This window comes from Larimichthys crocea, chromosome XII (assembly GCF_000972845.2).
Source record: "Larimichthys crocea isolate SSNF chromosome XII, L_crocea_2.0, whole genome shotgun sequence".
Lineage (NCBI taxonomy): Eukaryota > Metazoa > Chordata > Actinopteri > Sciaenidae > Larimichthys > Larimichthys crocea.
The window spans coordinates 8,520,650-8,543,066 of NC_040022.1; positions in this window are offsets into that span (position 1 = coordinate 8,520,650).

Consider the following 22,417-nt stretch of genomic DNA (forward strand, 5'->3'; position numbering starts at 1 on the left):
TGGCCATCCTGTTTGATTTGATGGGTTATTAAACACTTCTGTCAATAAAAAGCGTGGTGAATGCTAATTTCGGAGCCCTCCATCGATAAATGACCATGAAACCAGTGCAAATTAACCTCCAAATGTCATGGGAAAAGCCAGTGCCACAGCTATTACTGTATGTGCTTCAGGTAGAAAAACCTTGTCACAGACTACACTCCATATATATTGTATATAGCACAGGTGTTAAAATATGCATTTGGAAATTAGAACCATTAGAACTTTGCAGCACTTTATATATGTGAAAATGCATTGCATGCTTAAGAAACTGCATTAGCAAAAGACAGCAAAGGATGTAGTAGGAAAAGAGATGTGCCATCCATCCACTGCTGCTGCCACAACCAAGACCCTCAAGTCGCTGATCGTTGGTCCAGTGCACTTTGTAAATAAAGTGATCGTCAATGCTAACAAGTATTGTTTGTGTAGCCCAAGTCATATATAGTGTATTCCTCTGTGCCATGGACCAAAAACTATTAAAAACAGTCACGTGGTTGCATTAGATGGGCTTTTATGGGCTCTATAGTTTATTTTGACTCAGTTCCAGATGCAGTGTTGTCATAAATATTCACTATAGCTATATCAGCTATATCAGCAGCCAAAGACAGTTCCAAACTATGAACTTTTTACTCTTGTTTGAGTAGTTTCTATTGAAAACCAGCTGTAGTGAGCCTTTTTAAATAAATAAAATAATCCACACATATTTTACATACACACATACATACATACATAATCTATTTTTACAGTTGCACATCTTCAGTAGGACCAAATGGACTTGAGGCTACAAGCAAAGAAGTTGGGAAGTATTAAGAGCTTTTCATGAAATTAATTAGCAATTACAGTGATTTTATATATTGTCATACCTATCTTTTCAGTCTAAAACTAAATGTATGATTATACTGCTGGATGTAATTAGATCTAATTATTTCTCAAGTTATAGGACTAGAAATTTAATCATAATTTTAATGTTGTCTGGATGTGTCACTTAAACTCTTTATGAATGTTTATCTACAAATTGTACCTCACATATTTGTGAGGACTGTGTAACAATGAGAGATGTGTTACAGAGTATAACATAATACAGTATATCATCTATGTTACCACACAGGAGAGTGTGAAAAATGTTCTTAATTGTGAATTTTTTATGTTCAGTAATACAAAATTATTAATTCATAGTCTCTTAAGTTGTGCTTTTAATATTGCTTTGTATTCATGAAAAATAGATTTGCTTTCACACAGAATTATGTATGCTTTCAGAGAATATTCAGTAAAATAAAATCCATTAAGGCAAAAAAGTGAGGGAGACGCAAAAACTGTGGTTTTAATGCAACAAATCATTTGCCATTAACCTCACCTGTTATTTTATGGTAAGTAGGGTCTGTGTTATTCTAATAATAACTTCTAACAGAAACCAATCAGCTTAGGATCAGACCGCAACATAAAAAAAACAGCGACATTGTGACCCTCTATCCATTACACATACTACTTTTTGACATGCTACTCTACAATGGGGCTTTTACATTTTGCATTTGTGATGTTTCAGCTGTTCCAGTGTCAAGCCTGACCACACAACTATGATGACAGAGAGAAAACAGCCCTGATGTATGATCCTGGTCTGTCACGACAGGTCAGTACCACATCTCATTCAACTGCCAATGATACAATAAGTCCTACAACACGGGCTAACAAAGAGGAAAATACATCTATGTAAGTCCTGTAAGCGGTGTAAGACTCTGCCATCGCTGTCCTTTTCACTGTCAATATCAACAGAAATGTCAACAGTGAGCGTCTGTCAGCACCTTGTGTCAGATAATCACAGGAAGTGGGGCTTGTTATAGCTGAGTTCATAATGCTCCCTTAAATCCTTCACTGGGCATCAAATATGGAGCAGTGATATTATTATACGTTGACATACTGTTTTCTTATAATATGATTATCAGTTATAACTTATTCCAAAACAAACTTCAAGTATGATCATTAAAGACTCACATGCACTTTAGTGGAGTTCATTCTTTAGATACACTATATACCGTTGAGCTGAAACACACACAACATATCCAGTTGTTTACTATGCCTTGACATTTAAAAACCAAACAATTTTTGAATGTCTGTATTGGCCGAATGTGGATTCTCTATGATTTGCTCTTTAGAGTCATATATATGAGTGCAGAAGTAAGCATTTATTTGCACAGCGGATGAGAGAAGCAATATTACATTTCTTTGCATAAAATGCTCATAGAAATTTATTCAATAGATCCAAAGTTTGTTTCCTCACTATTTCTTATAGACTCTGAATAGATACAAGTACAGCACAGCCTTTCTTTCACAGTGTGGGAGGTTATTAATTTGGTCAATAATGATATTGTCCCATTGATATCACTATAACGGCTGAGTTAAGTATAAGGGAAAATCCATCCAAAGTGCATGATGTCTTGGATGCTAATGCTTTTGTAATACTTTCTCTGACCATATACTGTTCTACTATATCAGGGAAACTGTGCATATATATGCTTTTTATACTTTAGTTGCATATCTCTTTGCAACTCAATGCAATATTATGCTGACATTTGGCAGCACTGTTTGAAATGAAAAGGTTATTCCTCAGCCATCTGAGATAAGTCTATCTAGTTATCTTGGTGCCTTTGTTTCATTGTTCTCACTCGGATCTACAAATCCTACAGGTTGTTGAGACTTTGGAGATGGCGATGAACAGGTGTAGGGGTGCAGATCACCTCAGTGACACCCAACGAGTATGTTCATGGCTGCTAAAGGATCTATGATGCATCATGGTGTATAGCTTTATGTCGGCTAAACCATCAAAATGTAAATTCTTACTGGAAAAACTGACAGACGTCAGTAATATCATAATCTATCTAAATGACCAGCATACACAATATTGCTTCATAATAAAAAAGTTGAACAGAAATTAAAATAATCTATGCAAAGCAGAGTTTGGTCTGTTGTTTGGTTTCTACTGGAAGTAGTTAAAAGTGCCTGCATGCATAATTTTAGTCAGTGATAAAAAGTAGAGAAACAATGCAAAACTAAATAAAAGATTCTTTTTTTTTTTTTAAAGAAAAAAAAGTGAAATAATAGGGGTGTGAATACTTTTATGACAGGTTGGTAACTAATAACCAAACCAACAAATCATTGGAAAAATGTATTTTTACTTTTTTTCTAAAAGTTTCAGATTGTAAATAAGATTTATTGTTTGTTGGTGCACTGACATAAAAATAACTAAAATAATAATTGATTATTTTTTTAAATAAAGAAACAGCAGAAATAGAGCGTTGTCAACATTTGCGTACTACTTTATGTGTTTGAATCTAGACCTCTGAATTAAAAACACCACAGCGTGTGCCACACACTACCAGACTCAGTAAATAAGAGTAAGTTTACCATGATTATTGTTTGACACAATCAAAAAGAGTCCTCTGCACACACAGCCAGAGACGGGCTGATACTGCACAAATCAGCTTGCTAAAACACCCTTGTTAACATTTTAAACCTACGAAATCATAAAAGATGATGCCAGGGAATTTTAGACTTGCATTCCCACTAAATCATACACTCTTGATTTGCAATTCCAAATCTAGAACATAAATAGGGCTTCACGGCAACAGCGTGAATCCAACTAAAAAAACCTTGAATAGATTTTGAATTTTAAAAGCGAGATCAAATGAAAATCACACAAAGGCACCAGCAAGTGGAATTGAAAGTGTGATACAGATGAGGGGGGTGCTGGGGAAGGGGGGTACGGATGAAAACAGGATTAGACTCCACAGGCCTGGTTCCCACAGATTGCCTGAAATGGGGAACAGATTTAAAGCAGGTACTGTGCGTTGACAGGTTTGGGTTTTTTTTTTTTGCACAGGCATTTCCCTTTCCTTTTTTTCAGCATGTCTTACACATTTAACTAGACCCATGTCAAAACCTGTTTACATGTCATGAAAAGAAGCGGAACATGTTCAAATCGGGTAAGCTATTGAAGAAGAAACTTGGATGATTTGACAGTTTGAGTCTCTTTAATATTACCCACTTTGAGCAGCCTGAAACAAATGATATGCATGTCTGTGGTTTTGCTGTTAGTCTGCTATTAAACGGCGCTGTAATTGACGTTGATTAAAATAATGTTATATTTTATGTTGAGGCGAGTGTAAATTCAGGCTCTTGTCTACATGTGTTGCGCACACACAGAAGTGCACAGTAGTTCAGAGACCATGTTGTTGTGCCTTGATTTTCTTCTACAAATCAAATAGAGGCTGTATGCTTAAGCGTTTCCTCGTATGTCAGCAAGTTTTAGAGATTAAACTGTTTCATGTTTAATGGGATAAGGAGGAACATGAGCTTCTATCCAATCCTGGCCCAATTGAGTGTTTTTAATGCAATTTGTCAACTCCCTCTGCTAGTGGGATTTGTTCCATACTGTTAGATGTGGAGTCAATTACATAGTATCTCTGAAGAGTATTTTGCTTGAGAGATTGCTCATCTGGCAATATTAAAGCTACTTAGTATATGTTTGGCTGAAGTGAAGGAAATACAGTTTAACAGGTTTTTAAATTCCACATCCACTTTCTTTGAAACACAATTTACTGGATGCAATTTGAAAATGTTTGATTTACCTGTTGTTGTACTCGTACACAGTAATGTAAAATTATATGTGACAGTAGTAATATGGATCGCTGTTCTCAAAACAGCCGAGCAAATAAAACATTCACTTAACTCTATATATGATTCTGAAATGTCCAATTTGATTAATTATAGACTCAAAGCATTACAAATGACTCACCGGTTAATGTTAACAAATATTCTCCCTTAAGGGTCTCTATTAATAATTTCATATTCTCTCCAAATATTATTCTATCCACCTGCTGCGTTTGATCCTATTTTTCCCTTTTTTCCCGTTTTGTGATCATACATAATTTAGTCCCTGGCCACATCTAATAAATGATGTTGACATATGCTCTTGCAGAGAGCACTGCCTGGAAGTGTTGGTTGATAAGCTTCTTTGCATTCTCACTGGATCCAATTTTGCCCTATCAGTACATGGCTCTGCTCACATGGTCCACTAGGCCTCGAGATGTCCCGAGGCTTCCGATTAGTGAAAACTGTTCAAGGGGGGAAAGAGATTTGTGTAAAATTCAAATTTGTCACCAATAGTATGTTTTTTAAGGGTCCCATTTTTTGATTCCTACCCCAGTGTGCACAAGGTGGCATTTATAAAGATCATATTCATGTATCTATTTATTTTTATGCTGTCATGTTTTACTGACTAAACTCTCTGCTCGCCTTTGTTTGTTGTTGTTTTCAAATTAGATTCTAAGGACGGTTTTTGTGGCATTTCTGTTAAAAGGTTTATAGTGTGCAATGCAGAATGACATAAAAACTATTGTTTTTGGTGTGCGTGCCTGTGCATGTGGGGAGGGTCTGGGAAGGGCTGGGTGTGGGTGTGGGGGGGGTCATGAGCCAAATTGACACCCACAATACTGTGAGCATATGAATAAACTGCACCCACCGAGCCACCAGAATGTGGAGATGGATTAAAAATTGAAATTGCTTTAAGCTCTTATATCCAAATATTTGTCCATTCTCAGCCTGAAATTAATTCCTACAGTTCCAACTCAACACCAGCCGACCCTCCCCACCTCCTCCTTCTCCTCTTCTTCTGCTTCTGCTTCTTCTTCTTCTTCTTCTACCACCCCGGCCCTTAGCGAGGGGGAATCAATTCGATCAATTCCCTTCTACCAATTGTTTGTTGTTTTTTTTCTGCTGACCACACCTCAAGGATTAATATTTGATTAGCCTTTAGGAGAGGTGGAAAGTACTTATTAACCTTATTTGTCAATCTGTCAGTGCCACTGTGCGGATTGTGCCTTGCGGCGGGGAGTGCGGGGCTGCAGGGGGAGGGGATCACTTCAGGGAATATCATGTCTTCCAGTGACTGCTCTCCTCTGGATGTTTCATCATAATTATCCATTTTAGGCTGCTGCCACAAGCATGACATTCATTTCTGCATTTTGAATACATTTGTTAATTGATAATATGATACATTGTACCACAATAATGTAATGGTGTTGATGTTTAACTGCTGTTCCCTTCCACAATTTGGCCAATTATGCCAAATTCTTTTCGGAATGAATAACAAGATGTTGTGGTTACTAATTTTATTCATAATGATTGTTTGTAAACAAACAAAAAAACGGACTATGTTGCCATTTAGGTCATTTTCATTACAGTCCATGAAGACAAAGCATTTACTCATTTTGAAATTGATGAGTAAACTTCCACACTGTAAGCAGTCCTTTTTTTCATTAGTAATTTTAATTAAGTCTTCTGCACAACACTGAAATTGACTTTATGTATAATTGTTCATTATACGTCTTGTTTTCTACAATGGGGAAATTAAGGGGCCTCAAATGGATGAATCCGAGACATGATTAGTCTTGTTCATCCCAAATGTATAATTTTTTTAATGCCTGGCGTGAGCTTTGCTGCAAAGTGAAATTGATACTCGGTATATGAAAACATTTAATGAATTGCCAATTCTGTTGTCAAAATCAAGCTAACAGATATTCTTTGGGGAAATTTAAGGGGAGGATGCACATTTGAACATTCAAGCTTTTTCTGTAAGACGCTCATATTGAATTTGTTTTATTGACAATAAAAACACGGTTTTCCAGATTTTAAAAGGATAAAAGCTGCTCAGATGTGTGTAAGCAAACCACACACACTCTTACACTCAGTATTTAAAAACCAAGGGCTTTAACTGTCTGTTGTTTACAGAGTGCAACTCTTGCATCACGGCAAGCATATAAAGGTCTGGCTGTCTCTGCCTTTAAAGTGTTTGGTTCTGACTCTGGTTGTGTCTAAATGATAACACCTCTCTATACTCATTGGATGCCTCACAGATCCGTCTCCTCAACCTCGGTGTTATCTGTGATCATACACCCCCACGCTATCGAGCTCAGTCAAAGACCATCCCATGCTTTGCAGTGTTAATTACAGATCCTTTGATGTGATAGAACACAGCCCTGTAGAGATTGATTACTCTTTGAGCTAAGTTGTCTTCCAATTACTTAGACAATTAGCCAACTAATTAAAATACTTACCCTGTGCATTGAAAAAGGAAGAGGAGTGCTGCTGTGAGGATCTCCCTTGATATATGAGCTGCCAGGGATTCTCTGAGTGTCTCAGTTGAGGAGAAGAAGGCCTGGTGTGCTGACTGCAGTTCAGGAAAAAGGCCCAAAATTAGTCACTGCAGCAGACTGTGATAATAATGTTGATCGAGCATTCAGAGACGTTTATCACTTCCTGTTGATTAAGGATAAGGATGTTAGATCAGGGAGTGAAGTGCTGTTTGATAATCCATTATCTCGTGAGTTTTCTTGACTGTCTGACAAATTTCACTTTCTAAAAGACAAATATTAACCATTTCTAAAGCAACGATTTTTTTTGTTTTGTTGATCATTTCACTTTTTATCCATGCAGACATGGGAAGGAAAAATGTAAAGAGCCAATGTTCAGCCTGAAGTTCTGTACTGACAAATAATTAGACAGTTGACTGGAAGTCACTGGAGCATGTCTGAATATTTACATCCAAATCATTTGTAGTTAGTCTGAAAAATAGTCAGTTTGGGGCTCTTTATTTTAATGGTTCATGGAGGAATTTAGTCCTTTGATAAAAGAAGAAGAGAAAAATAATTTCTAAGATTCTCAAGAGGCTTAAAAATTATTAATTTAATAGCAAAGAGTTACTGTTCCTTCAGTGTTATCAAAATATTGAATATGTTGTTCATTTTCTTGCAAGCAGTAGCTGTGTTTGGCATATTTCTGTCCCTGTCGTGTAAAATAACTGCAGTTTGTGTGCGTCTGTTTGCTGCGGATTGTTTCTTGCACACCAAAGCAAACAGACGTAAGAACTGTTTGTGTTTCTCATGGCGAATGACAAATGAGGCTGTCTGTCTAACCTGTGGTGCCCGTTCCATATAATGACAGAGGAGCTGTCCGTACCACAAAAGTAGAAAGAAATCCTGGAAAATCTACCAGCATATTCAGTGTTTTTAAAGATTTTATGATTTGAAGGCCGAGTTTGACTGGCAGTGTTTACTTTAGCACCACTTTACTGGCCTCCAGAACAACACACCACATATTCTGATCTGACAACCTTATTGGCAGGACACCAGCCTTCCAAAACCACACAAATCATAGTTGCAAAAATTATTGTTTTTTTGTTTTTTTGTTTGTTTTTTTCTAACACTACTGCGGTTAAGGTTTGGTTTGAGTTAGGTTTAGAGATAAGGAAAGATCACACTTCACACCAATTCCTCCTTTGATTCTGACAGACAAGAATCCCTAGCAAGGGTTTTTTTTTTTTTCTGGAACGCAAACATTTCAGTTTTGACATTTAGGGTGTAAAGTGAAGATTCTGTATGTATATGCATGTCTTAAAATTTACATTTACATTTAAATCAAATCAAATCAAATTTTATCTGTATAGCCCAAAGTCACAAAGTACGTAAGTATTTGCCTAGGAGGGCTTTACAATCTGTACAGGGAGTGACACCCTCTGTCCTTAGGCCCTCGTTTCGAGTGAGGAAAAACTTGCCCACAAAAAACCTTTAACAGGGAAAAAAGGTGTAGGAAACCTCACGACAGACGGACAGACGTGCAATATATGTCACATGTACAGAACAAATCCACACAAACATATTGTACAATTACAATGAATGGTAAAATGACAATGAATTACAATGAATGATGAAATAATTACAGTAGCAGTGGAACCTGTGATAGAGATAGAGAGACACAGATATGGCAGCAATAATGACAGTAATAATATATGTAGTGGACGTCATGCAGGACCACAGCAGCAGCCACGACCATGAGAACCTGCTGAACGAGAGAGCACAGAAACTCCGGGGAAGAAGTTTAGTTAGTAAGATGCATTAACATGCATTAATTAGACATGTATGTTTACAGATGGTGGTAGTAATGGTGATGGAGGGAGAGAGAGAGAGAAAGAGAGAGAGAGTTTTCAGTAAGGGAGATGTGACTGCATCTTCAACCAATACCGTGCCTGACTAGACATAACCCTGAAAGAGACAGAGACAGAGACAAAGACAGAGACAGAGACAGAGACAGAGACAGAGAGAGAGGGGAGGGAGGGGGAGTCCCCTGGCAGTCTAGTCCTATGGCAGCATAACTAAGGGATGGCCTGAGCCAGCCCTAACTATAAGCTCTATCAAAAAGGAAAGTTTTAAGTCTACTCTTAAAGGTGTTGACTGTGTCTGCCTCCCAAAAATCATTTAGCTGATGCTTTTATCCAAAGTGACTTACAGGGAGCAAATTGGGGTTCAGTATCTTGCCCAAGGACACTTCGACATGCAGACTGGAGGAGCTGGGGATTGAACTACTGATCATCTGATTAGTGGAAAACCCACTCTACCTCCTGAGCCACAGTATCCAACCCACAAATTATAAATAGACAGTACATAAATCAAAAGTGGGCAGTGATAGATTAATCACTCCAGAAACATAAAAGTAAGTTTTTTTTCTGGAGGACTATTCATGTGATAACACCAAAACATATGTTAGCTCTCTTTCTTGCCTATTACTTTACATTCATTTAGCAGATTCTTTGTCCAAAGTGACATACGTAAGTATGTAGTACAATAAGTGCAATCAGCCTCCAGCTAGATGTCTTCAAAAATTGTAAGTACAACTAACAGCATTAGCACAAGGTTTTTATTTTTTCTCGCTGTCCTAATTTGCAAAACAGTGCATTTAAATGCTGACATTCTAAGTATATTTATGTTGATGCTAAGTTTATGTTTAGCATGGCACCTCATCTCTGAAGCCTGTCTGTCTGTGATTCATTTGACTCTACACGCCCACATTTGAATGGGATGAAAAGTTGTTTTTTATGTGTGTGCCCAGCATCTGACGGAGGCTTGTCACACTTATTGTCATGTCCCTTTAACCCCAGCTGGGCAACTCCATTATTCCCCCTCCATTGTAATGTTAATGCTGTGTTATCTGTGCAAGGGACAAATATGCAACGGACAATGGGGATGTAGACATGCATTCAATTTATGCATCCATAATTGCTTTTGATGATGTAGATAATCATGTTGCACTCTGCAGACAGTTTTTGCACTGGGCAAATTACAGAAAACACTTAAAACCTTTATATTTCCTGATCAACTATCCCATGAAAACACTATTTTGCCAATATTCTTGAGACGGAAATGTTATTTTACTTCCATGTTACACTATCTGGTTTTAAAATCACTTAGTTGCTCACAAAGTATGTGTTCATCTCTGGGAGTATTTCACTGACACTTAAGTGCAAATGCAACTGCAACAGAATTACTCCTTGAAGAGTGATTGTAGCTTGTGTGATTGAGGTTTTAGAAGCAAGTTTTATGTCTCATGTCACTACTACAGTGATCTGTATTCCAAAACATTTTTAGGAATGTGTCTATGAACAGATTTGAAAATACGTGTGGTGACATGTCCCATGACTATTAATGCCCTTGCAAGCCAGCCATGAAGAGCAGTTGTCATATAGTTGTGATAGCTGACCCAAGATCAGTTAGTAATGTAAATAATGTCGATCTTTATGACAAATACTATACGTAGTCCTGTAATTATCTGATCTGAAAATCCCTTCCTTTTCCCTGCTGCCAGTTTCAAACTCTCAGCAGTGTGTCTGATTGAAGTTGTTGGGACAGATTGGATCAAAAGACCCCCTGTTATTAGGGGGTCAACAAGTCTGAAAGATCAAACTCTCCTTCTTCATACTCTAATCATAGACTATATAAAACAATCTTAGCACCACTTAACCTGTGCAGGGGCCCTGATATGGCTCGGCATGCTCTGTCTCTATTAATCAATCAGCTTCAGGCCTTCATGAGGTATGGGATGCAAATGTGTGTTACAGCTGAAGGTCTTGTTTCTCAGGGGATTTTTTTGTTGTAATCATTCAGGTCTTTGCGTCCAAAATACAGGACCGATACAATCAATTGCAAAAAAAAATTAAGAATTCACAATTCACTCCTATTACACCCGGGAAACATTAAACATGACCAAATATTTAAATGAGTTTCCGTTTTCCAGCTGGCAAAGAATGAATTAACTTGTGGATACATACAACTGTGTGCTTGAGGATTTATAATCAAATAGGCTTTTCTCTGTGTTGCTGTACCACAACATCTTCTGTGTCTCACTCTGTCAAACTTGTCATTTCTTCCCCCAGTTTATTCTCAGTGAAAATGTGCAGTATGATGAACTGACAACACAATTTAGGGAGCAGAACAAGCTCGGCTCTTTTGTTTTCTGGTGACAGCTGTGTGCGCTCACTAACACAGACTTAACTGGTGAGGGAAATGATAAATATGAGAGTGTTGAAATTCAATATCATTCACCTCTGTTGTCAGACAAGAATAAAATGCTTTAATAGTGTCTTATAATCTTTGACAAAGTGATGTTTTTAAAATCTGGCAGTGTGATGATTAAAAGAAAAATTAAATGCCATCCATCGTCATTGGTGGAATGTAATGCAATGGAAGTACATTTACTAAAGTGCTGTACTTAAAGGCATAGTACATTTTGGCAAATATGCTTGTTTGCTTTTTGGCAAAGAGTTAGATGAGAAGATTGACACCACTATTCTGTCTGTCCACTAACATAGCTTAGCTTAGTGCAAAGACTACAAACAGGGGAAACAGCAACCCCAGCTCTGTCCATAGAAAAAAGATATACCAACCAGAACCTGTAAAGCTAACTATATATATAACCTTATATCTATTTCTTCATCTGTTTAAGCTTTTTTCCCTATGCTAAGCTAAACTAAAGAATAACCAGTTGCTGGTGGTAGCTTCAGAGTCAATCACTTTTCTCATCTAACTAACATTCATGTGGTCAGTGAATTTCTCCTATGTATTTTTTATTTTTATTTTTTACATCTTTCTGATGTGTCTATCTTAGTTATTGTGCAAATTAAGATTTTACATATAAAATATATGATGGAATCATAAAACACAGATTAAACCACCCAGCAGTATATGAAATGGTTCAAATTAGCTCTACCTTCACAACAACAATGATAATAATAATTGTAGGAGCCATTTATGTTAGTGTTGGCAGGTTATTTTATTTTATTTAGATATGTTTAAATTGCATAGTTTAGACACTGGGTGGCAGTGAGCATAAAGGGCATAGGTCACAGGAAGAGGTAGAGACAGGAAGGGGAGGGCACACAGTTCTCACCAGACCTCAGAGCCCAGACCTCAGACCCCAGACCTCGAACAGACCAGAGCACACAGGACAGAGCTCTCACCTACAAATTACTGGTATGTCAAACTGCTTTCTTCAATAAAATACAAAACAACTGCAACTGTCAAAATGTCTGGAAAGTCAAATCTTTGGGTCTGCGTCGGTTCACTCCTATCCCCACCTGTGAAGTAATGACAACCTGAATGAAAAGGCAATTGTTTGGGAAATGGAAAAATTTGTCGTTACAATAATAATATATGATGTTTTTTGGGGCACTTGGGAGCCACGGAAACAAGTTAGGGACATAATTATCTTCTGCGTTCTTACTTCATATCCAGCTGTTTTGCAACATTGTAAGGTCTGACAATCTGCACTAATTTTGGGTTCAGTCTCTTGCCAAAGGACATGTGGACAGGATATTTTTACAGAAAGGAATTGTTACTTTTACTTAAGTAAATAATCTGAATACTTCATCTGTCCATGTCACCATGTTATATTTGCTTGTGGCAATAGATCAAAAGTAAAAACAGGACTTGTGTTATGTTTGCAATGGTGAATGGTGCCCACCGACTTTAGCTGAAGTTTAATACTTTACACTTTTCGTGCCATTAAACTCAGCAGTTTTCTTGTTCCTATATGTTGTTTTTAGCTTTTCAGCTTCAAATGTGCATGTAATGATGCTACAGAGGGTCGGCTCCATTGTGAGAAATGACACACGTTCCACTATGCACTTTGAATCTCTAGGCCGCTTCACTGAGGCCGACCATGTAATGTCCCTCCCTGCTGCTGTATGCAGTCATGGTGCTGCATCGAATAGCTGCTCCATCTTCTGAGGGTGGCTGGGCTGCTTATGAGAGGGACATAAACTACCACGCAATATCCCATTGTCTCTGGCCACTTAGTTCCTCTCATTGTTAGAGGTTATTTTGCCCTTATGAGGGGCAGAAGGTTTTCAGTGTCAGTGGCGGGTGATTAATGACTCACTGTGGCTCCCTCCTGCTGAAAAGTGCACACTCAGTCTAGACTAAGATTTCCCCAACCTACCACCTCCTTACCAAGGAGACATCCATAGACCATTTGAGGACTTTTAAATCCCTCCGAGACCTCTGTCCCCCTGAACTTATTTAACACATTTGTTCCTCTGACACAAAAAAACGTAATTGATTTTTAAGTGGAAAGGCACATTTTCGTCACTCCAATCCCTCATGGTTAATCACTTCTAATTAGCTGGAAAAGTGGAAAAGAATCAGAAGGTGTACTTGTTTTTATTTAGCATGTATTTCCTAAAAAAGCAAAATCAAGTAGCAGCATTGGTGACGAGCAGCGCTTGGTGTCAGAAATATACAAAACATGATTTACAGTGTGTAGAAAATGAGACAGTCCAGATTCCTGGATGACACCTTCAACAATCCCGCAAATCTCTTTGTATTTTGAGCAAAGACCAAAGGAAACACTCCTGAATAATGAAAGCAGTATTCCCCTCATATGAGGGACATTACAAAACAGGAAGAAAATAATGAATATATTTGGTGGTGAGGGTGTTTCACAGGGACGCCGTGTCTTCCTACGATAGAAACCATGCAGGGAGCCACCTTTGTTTCCTGACCTTTACCATCAAACACTATTCTTGTTTCCAAATCCCTCCGAGTGCAAGAAACAACCAGACTCTGCTGGGGCCTATATGACTCAAATTATATCATTTGTCCAATTTGCTATTGTTTCATCCATGTCAGGATAATTTGCTTTGGGTTTCTCTGTAATGTCTTGGGTTTTGTCTACCCCCCCTGAGAGACCTGCTATACAGTGTGTGCCCTAGATAGACTGTTTATCAAGTGCCCCGTGTTCTGTCAAGTTGACTTTCCAACCATGATGCACAGATAAAATGTACAGCTTCATTTCACTGGTAATCTCAGGAGGAATAAGTCTGTGACCACGGCAAGAGCCTGTTTACCTGGGGTATTAATTGGGTCAGAGTTAAAAGCATGGCAGAGACAGTCTCGCAGAGGATAAAGACAAGACAGTCATCATTACTCAACACCTACTGTATAATGACAGCTTCATCTCTCCCTCAGTAGCCATCCCACTCCTAATTAATCTCATCATCTCTCCTAACAGTTGGACAGTCAGCAGCTAAACAGATTCAACATATGTTATCATCACTGCTACCACTCTGAAACCATTTCTCCTGCAAAGGAAACACTAGATCTGTCATTACATTGTCTCAAGAAGCCAAAAGAGCCTGTCAGCATCAGAGTTTGATATTTTCACATCAGCCAATTCTGCAAAAAAAACCAAAAAAAACCTTGAGATCTATTCTATTTGCTTTTGAGTCTTGGTGTCGCGTATTCCCTTAAATGTGAGGTCACAATCAATCTGCGTCATAATTAATTTTCTGAACTAAATTGATTCATCAAAGCATATAGTGTTTTATTTTTTTTTGCCTCATAAAAAAGCTTGAAGCTTCACAATCAGTGTCAGATTTTGACAACTGGTGGCAGCACACTCATTAATCAACTTGTGAACTCGGTCATTTTCTGCCTCCTGGGTTCAGTAGACAGAGACAGCAGTTACAGACAGCGACCACCATACGCAGTGGACTCCCTGACAGCTCCGTCTGGCTCCTCCAAATCATACAGGCAACCATTCCTGTGATGACTGAGGCCAATTCACAGGAACAGAGAGAAATCAGTAGTCTTTGCCATTAATAATGTTGAAGTGTTGAAACATCATCTTCTGCCTCATCTTTTGCAGGCAGGGTGTCATGCTTCTCCAATTAATTGCTTGCTTGCCAAATGTATCTTTGCACATTATCTTGTTCTATCTTTTGATTGCATGTGCTTAATCCTTATCATAATTGGAGTTGCACACTGCCACTGGGCCAGTCATGTCTCATACCAAATTAGGCTTAAAATTGTTTACTGAAGTTTGGATGCTGCTCACTTTAGCTACGAATTTAATATTACAGGAACCAATTATGTGGCCGCATAAAAGATTGAGAATTAGAAAAAATAAAATCTAGATATAGTGACATTTACTGCGGCTATTGTTCCTTTATTCTGACAGGAGATGATATGCTTCCAGTCCAAGCAGTCCAGGCTCTTTGTGTATTTTATTAGTTTTTTTGTAGCACATGAACAATTCCCAGGACAAACAAATCACTCCACTCAAGCATCAGGGTGCTGGCAATTCAGTGAAGCTAGTCCTCTCTGGAAGTGTTTTAAGTCTTAGGCAGAACACAAAGAGGAATAATAATGATACATGGGTAATAGAGCACCACCTCTATTGCTGCTTGGCATGTGAAGGTGTTGTTTTCACACAAGTTGCGAGATGTTAGCACGTTGTAAAGGCAGAGAAAGGTCAAGACAGCTCTGAGAATCGTTAGCAAAGCTTAAGGGTGATGCATTAATTCAATCAAACATCTTTGTTTCATACTGTATATATACACCTGACTATATGTTCCACATAGCCTGACAGAATGTAAATGTCTCTTTTAAAATCTATTTCCAGTGTTCTTTAGCCACATCTTCATTGGTATTAAATGCTTAATTCATTTTTTTTCATTGTCATTAAGAATTTAACAGCATCAGAAAACAATAACTTGTATTTAAGTTTAAGTTCATGTTAAGTGGTCACCACTGTATCAAAGACCTTTCTTTCTTTTCTTTCCTTTTTCTTTTGGGTTTGAGGGTGCTGGAGCTCAAATGCAAAATGGTGATGTCACATACTTCCCTGCATTGATTCAAGCCATTTAATCCAGAAAATGATAAAAGTTTGTGGATTGTTTGGTCACTGTCAATCGGATCTAATCAAAACACACACACACAATCATTTGGATCATGGATTGCATGTTTAAGAAACAGCTGAAATTAAATCTGTTGTTATTTACACATTCGCAAAAGTTTGTCTCTGTTGAGTCCCCCGCCTGTATATGTGTGTATGTCGTGTATCTCCTTAATTCACAGCACCACTGTGAAGTGTGAACAATAGTTATCATTACTATGTGTATTAAAGTAAGTTTGGCCACGAGATGAACTATATTGGATTAAAAAATACACACATAGCTCCTCTGAGGATTTTCAGTTTACTTTGGCACAACAAAAGCAGCAAAGAAGAACAGCGATGAAGTAAAGTGAGCAGTTTTGCAAGTTAAGACAAAAAAGGCTGATAATTATGAGTTTTTACTCTGCTGCTGTAGCACAGAAGCACTCTGTTGGGTCTTGTTGTCCAAACTGAACTCCATGCAGCTTTCATGACCTTATGATCTTTTGTGCACTGGTTATGGTATGTATTTGCCCTCTTACTGATCTTGATTATTGTTACTTTAAGGCTAAAGGCCTCACAGAGGGTTGGTGTCATGTGTCCAACTGTTGGTCCATTCTTAAGACAGTATTGCAGGTTCTTGTGAAAGGTATTTCTTATCCTCTGCAGTCTCCACGGAGGCATATTGGCAGACGCTGTTTGCTCTGTTAATTAAATTTCCTCTTTGCAGCAAATGAGGTCATATTCCACGATTGGTGTAATGTCTCTCTCATGTACAACAAAGGGAATGCAGAGAGTCCAGGAATCTTTACTGAAACAATCAACTATATCACTGTTTGTCTGTGGATCTATATTTTTGAGGAGCATTGCCATGGCAAAATTTGATGCCACTGCTTGTGGTTTTTATTGCTTCAATTTTACAGACAGTTGGGATTAATGTCAGTCTCTATAGCTTCCAGGAAAAACGGGCAATAATGTAGGAGCCTTTTCCATTATTCTGAGGCTATACAGGATGAAATCATTTGTTCCTAACTCAGCTTGCAATATTGTTAAGATTGTAACGGCGTGCCATTTAAAATGTCGTTCATCATGATTCATGTCATATTGACTTACTTAGAGATGATCTCCAGGGTGGCTGTTTGTGCCAAAATCATTTTTCTGAGCTATAAATAAGTATATGTTTTATGTTATCAAACATTTTTTTTTTTTCAGATGAGTGTGATTCTAAATGACATATGTGTCTTATAAACCTGGGAAAGTGATATTAGTATGAGTGTTGACAAGCGCATTTGACAGACAGCAGGGTTAAGAGAGGACATTGCTGAGTGTCTCACTTGTTTATACTGGTACATGCCATCATAACTAAATACAACAGTAAAAGACATGCCTTTGAACCGAGAAGAAATAGTTATTTTCTCTAATTGGAAATGCTCACTTCCAGTGAATGAGTTGGGCTGCAAAGATAAGTTAAGTAAAAGTGGCCATCCAATTAAACAGCCAGGGAAATTTCCATTTTGATATCCATTTTCTTTCTTTAGCCATGTCTCTTTTGTTAAGAAACACTCAAGCTGAAATGAAATCAAAGGTTTTATTTACCTGTTCTTAGCCATTCAGACAAATTCAGTCCCCTGTATTATGCAGATATGACAAAGTCATTTTGTTAAAAACCATTCTCTGTGTGTCTGACTGTTTTAATTACTTCAGAATTCAGCATGACCAAAACTATTTGAGAGTGCCTAAAAGCTAAGAGGTCCAACAAGTATAAACAAAATGAAATTCCGACTGTTTGGAGTGTTGAAACAAAACAATTTAGTGCATTTAATAGTTTAACTGATTAGAATAAATATTGTCATTTTGAGTTTAGCTGGTTTATTAAATTGTTTGTAGAAAGTTTGGGATTTGTTTTTTCTCAGTCTCCAATCAGAGGTAAGCAAAACTGTCATATGTCTCAGAGCATCTGTGTCCATGTTGAAGTCCCTCTTTTTTTAACTTGATTTCTGCCTTTTACTTTTGATGTTTATGAACTGTGTGACATTTATTGAAAGTAGAGCGGAAGGCATTAGTCAATGAAAGACAGTATTGTCCATTTACTAACTTACTACCTCTTGTTAAAGTGAAACATATCTACTTTTGTATGTTTCACTCTATAATAGCAACAGCATTTAAATAAAATACAAGGACATCCCCTGCCTTTCTCCAACACTAGTGCCAGTGCTCTTGTTCATAGGGAAGTTCATTAAAATATATTTACATAACAATACTCCCTCTGGAGACTACTGATGCATATGTGATGGGTTCAGTAGCATTGTAGAGCTACATTATGAAACAACAAAGGGCCTGACAGGGGCAAAGCAAATAAAGAGTGGGACTTGGCAAGACAATGACTATTTACTGTCTGTGAACAAAGGCACAAAATGTCCTTTTGCTAAGGAGCAACACTGCTATCTTCCACTTCACCTCCTCTTTCCTCAACACTTTCATAAATCGAAAGAAAAGACAAAATGAGCAAATACAGAAACGATGGTCAGGAGGACTAATTAATGAATGAAAATGAAGGACACTATTTGCAGACAAAGAAGAAGTTTCTGCAACAGATCTCTCTCTCTCTCATATTTATCAGCTTTCAGTTATGCGAACAACCAATCTTCACTTCACCTGTGGCCAAGTCAGAACTTATCAGTCTTTATCAGATCAAGTGATAGAAGTGATACAATTACATGTTGTAAGTGATGCAGTGAAGATATGAGCTGTTTAGGAAACACTAAGATCAAATTTGATTGGTCTAAGTTTCATTCTGAAAACATGTACACTGCACAGGTACTATTCTGTAAACTCATATTTCAAAGGAGTCACACTTCACACACTGATTTGCCTCCAATCTTTGCACTCCTGTGCAGGTCAGCATATATCATTCTAGAGTCCATTTCAATCATAACTTCACTATACTTCCCCAAAAGAAATGGATAACTTCAGAAGTTTGTACACAAATGTGTATTTTTTATAGTTGACCCAGATCACTGGATCTCAATAGGGAAACACAAATAGGGAATTTTATATTCAAAATTATGTTACTTTGGATTATATCTGCTAAATAACTTCAGATAAACTTTGGAATGTAAAACAAGAACTGTGGACTTTGTCCCCAACCACTTACAGCTAAGGGGTCTAGGAACAGGGAGGATGATTAGATCAAGTAAAATAAGCTTTAAGTAGTATAATATTTCACACCGGGGCTACACATCGTTAAGATTTATGTGCATGCTAGAAAAGCGGGGCTTTTCTATTCAGTTCTGTATGTGAAAGGGTGTGCCAAGAAGAAAAAATCTTTTGTACTGACTACAAGCAATAGTTGGACAGCATAAATAAGCAAAACACTTAAAAGTTGTTTCTTGGTAACTGGTTACTATGTGATAAGAACATTACTCAGGCAAACTTGTGGGAACAGTTGCCAGTGATATTATTCATAAATCTCTTTTACTTTTAGACCAGTATTTCAGTTTAAATGCAATTATATAAATACATACAATACATTTAAAATGATTGCTCTTGCATTTGGGACATGACTTATACATGTACATTTAATAAGTCATTGTGTCTGGTTCCTGCAAAAGCACTCATCATAAAAAAAACTCAAGAAGAAAAAAGACATATCAAAGCAAGCACACACACACACACACAAAACAACAAAATGTTGAACTGATCCAGGACTGTGGAGCACTCTGTGCTTAACAGACTATGCCACCATTCAGCTTTGAAATGTGTTATTGCTACATAGATCTTAAGACACTTCAAGAAACCGAATCCATAATTTCAGCAATAACATGAAACAAGAGAGGATTTTCCACACTGTAATCTGTGATGTCACACTGATGGGTTCCTCCATAGAGAATGGAGTGGGAAAATGCAAAAAGGTCACCAAGAGAGCAGCCAGGATAATTTTCTGGTGATCAGAAAAGCTTTGGAAAATAAATAAAAAAATAAAACACTTCCACAATAAAGCTGTGCCCCATTCACTGAGCTGCCCTCAGGCTGTACAGCAGTTCTTTGTTTTCTGTCCAAGAGATGTTCAAGTTCATGAAACTGAAATGCACTTTCCATCACTGATATTGGCATATGTATGTTTCCATCCAAATGTTACACAATCTCAAACTTGCAAAGATCCAGAACAGTGAAATGTGTTTCTGTCAAGTACAGTGATGCTAATAATCAGACGGCAGTACAAAATTGTTAGATAGTTAAAAAATCTCCTCCGACCTAGTACGACACATTTATTATTATTTGCGTTGTTTTGTTTTGTTTAGTTTTCTGGTGAATGAAAAACAGAAGCGCGTACTGTACTGTGCAATTTAATAGATAAATTAACTTGTCCACCTAAGCAAAGCTGGACAATGTTTTTTGCAATATTTATGTATTTTTAGTCATTAGAAGTTGTGCCATTTCTATTATGTTTCGTTGTTTTGTTTTTAATATGCACACATTCAAAACGCCAATATTTCCCTAATTGAAATTAAATATTGTATCTGGGGAAAAGCCAATACAAACAGAGTAGTGTGAAAGGTGGGGATAATATTAGGTACCCGCAGCTGGAGAAGGGCCATAAAAATCTTAGTAGGGTGCATGAATTAATTAAGCAGGGCCCAGAGCAATATTCTTTCAGGGATCCCAGAATTCCTAGCTCTGGCCCTGCATGATAAATTCCACTTTAATGAATAGAGGGAATAGACATACTTTTGTAAACCAACCTAGAAATCACTGCTCAGGGTTCTCACATGTTTTGGAAGAAATTATTAACTAAAATCAATAAATTGTAATTCATTAAAAATTATTATTAATGAATGACACTATACTGAAAAATCCTTTTTGGAATTTGTGTCATCTAAAAAGACTAAATATTTTTTATGTTGTTTAATGTCTCAAGCAGAACAGTTTAGTGAAATCAGCAAGCTGCTTGTACAGCAGAAGTATAAGTAAAGGATCTTGGAGCTGTGCCAGTGCATACTGTGAGTGTACTATCAGCACGGAATGAAGTAAAATCTCTGTCTACCATGTCGACCTCTGTAACCCACATTTTAAAATCTTCAGACTTTATTTGTTCTGTGGATGGAAAATGATTTCAGTCATAAGACAAAGTCTATTTTATGGCATTAAAAACCACGCTGAAGGATCATTCATGTTGACACTTTCATCAACATTGTTAATCCTTAAAATCGCTGCTTTTAAAAAACCTGAAATGGGGCGACAGTTTTTCAGTGGGAACTTGATTACAACATAAAGTACATCATTTATTAGCAATTGTATTGTTGGACTACAATAAGCACGAAAGGACTACAATAATATGCTTTGTAGGTGTGTTAGTGAGTGACTGATTCCTATCTTTAGTGTTTTGTTGTTACTATATTTTCATTTAATCATTAAATACATAAAAATTCATTGTAAATAAAGAAAAATATATGTGGACCTGTAGCAGCTGAATATGTTCTTTGTAAGAGATGAGCACGATTTTCTGTTGTAGTGTTGGTTTTGGTCAGGCTGACACTGAGAACACATGGAAGATTAAAGTGGCTGATAGGAAGTCTCTATTAAATTTGCATTAACACATTGTGTAAATCTGCTGATGATTGCCTCACAGAGACCCCATGGTTCAGCGTTCCATCCCCAGCTTCTGTACACTGGCCAGATGGCCACTTCAGAATGAGATTGACACAGTGTTTTAAACTGATTTCATGCTAACTCTCAGGAGAAGGAGACAGACCATCCGCTCTGTTGGGAATCGGGATTACAAAATAGCCAATTAAAAAGGAAAGTGGTGAAATCTTGGCCTGATAAGGTGGAGATTAAATCGGTTATAGTTTATTAGGCAAAATTACTTATTAGAAACTATTCCTCTCCAAACAGATTTCCATTACCAGCCCAACTCCTTTTTATCTCCACTCCTTTATCTGATGGCTGCACTCTGTAATTATGAATCCTCCAAATAGCAATTATGACACCAATTGGACAGCATTTCCTCATACATTTCATTTATTCTCCATTATGTCTTTCAAATAGTGAACATCTTGGAAATTTTCCTTGGAAGAGAAGAGCTGGGCCTGACCTAACTACATACAAAACATAATTTAAAATTATGATGAAAAAAAAAAAGAAAGAATTCCACTTAATTTGTTGCCATTGAACCATAAAGAAAAAATCATGTCATATTTCTGTCCTTGTTTCCCAGCATCCATCATGTGCCCACCCGGTGCCATGTGTAATTACTCCTAGAGAATGGCTGAGCAGATGCGAGGGCTGTGGGTGAGACGGAATCAGGAGACTCCAGTGGGTCCCAGTGTCCCTGGATAACTGGTGC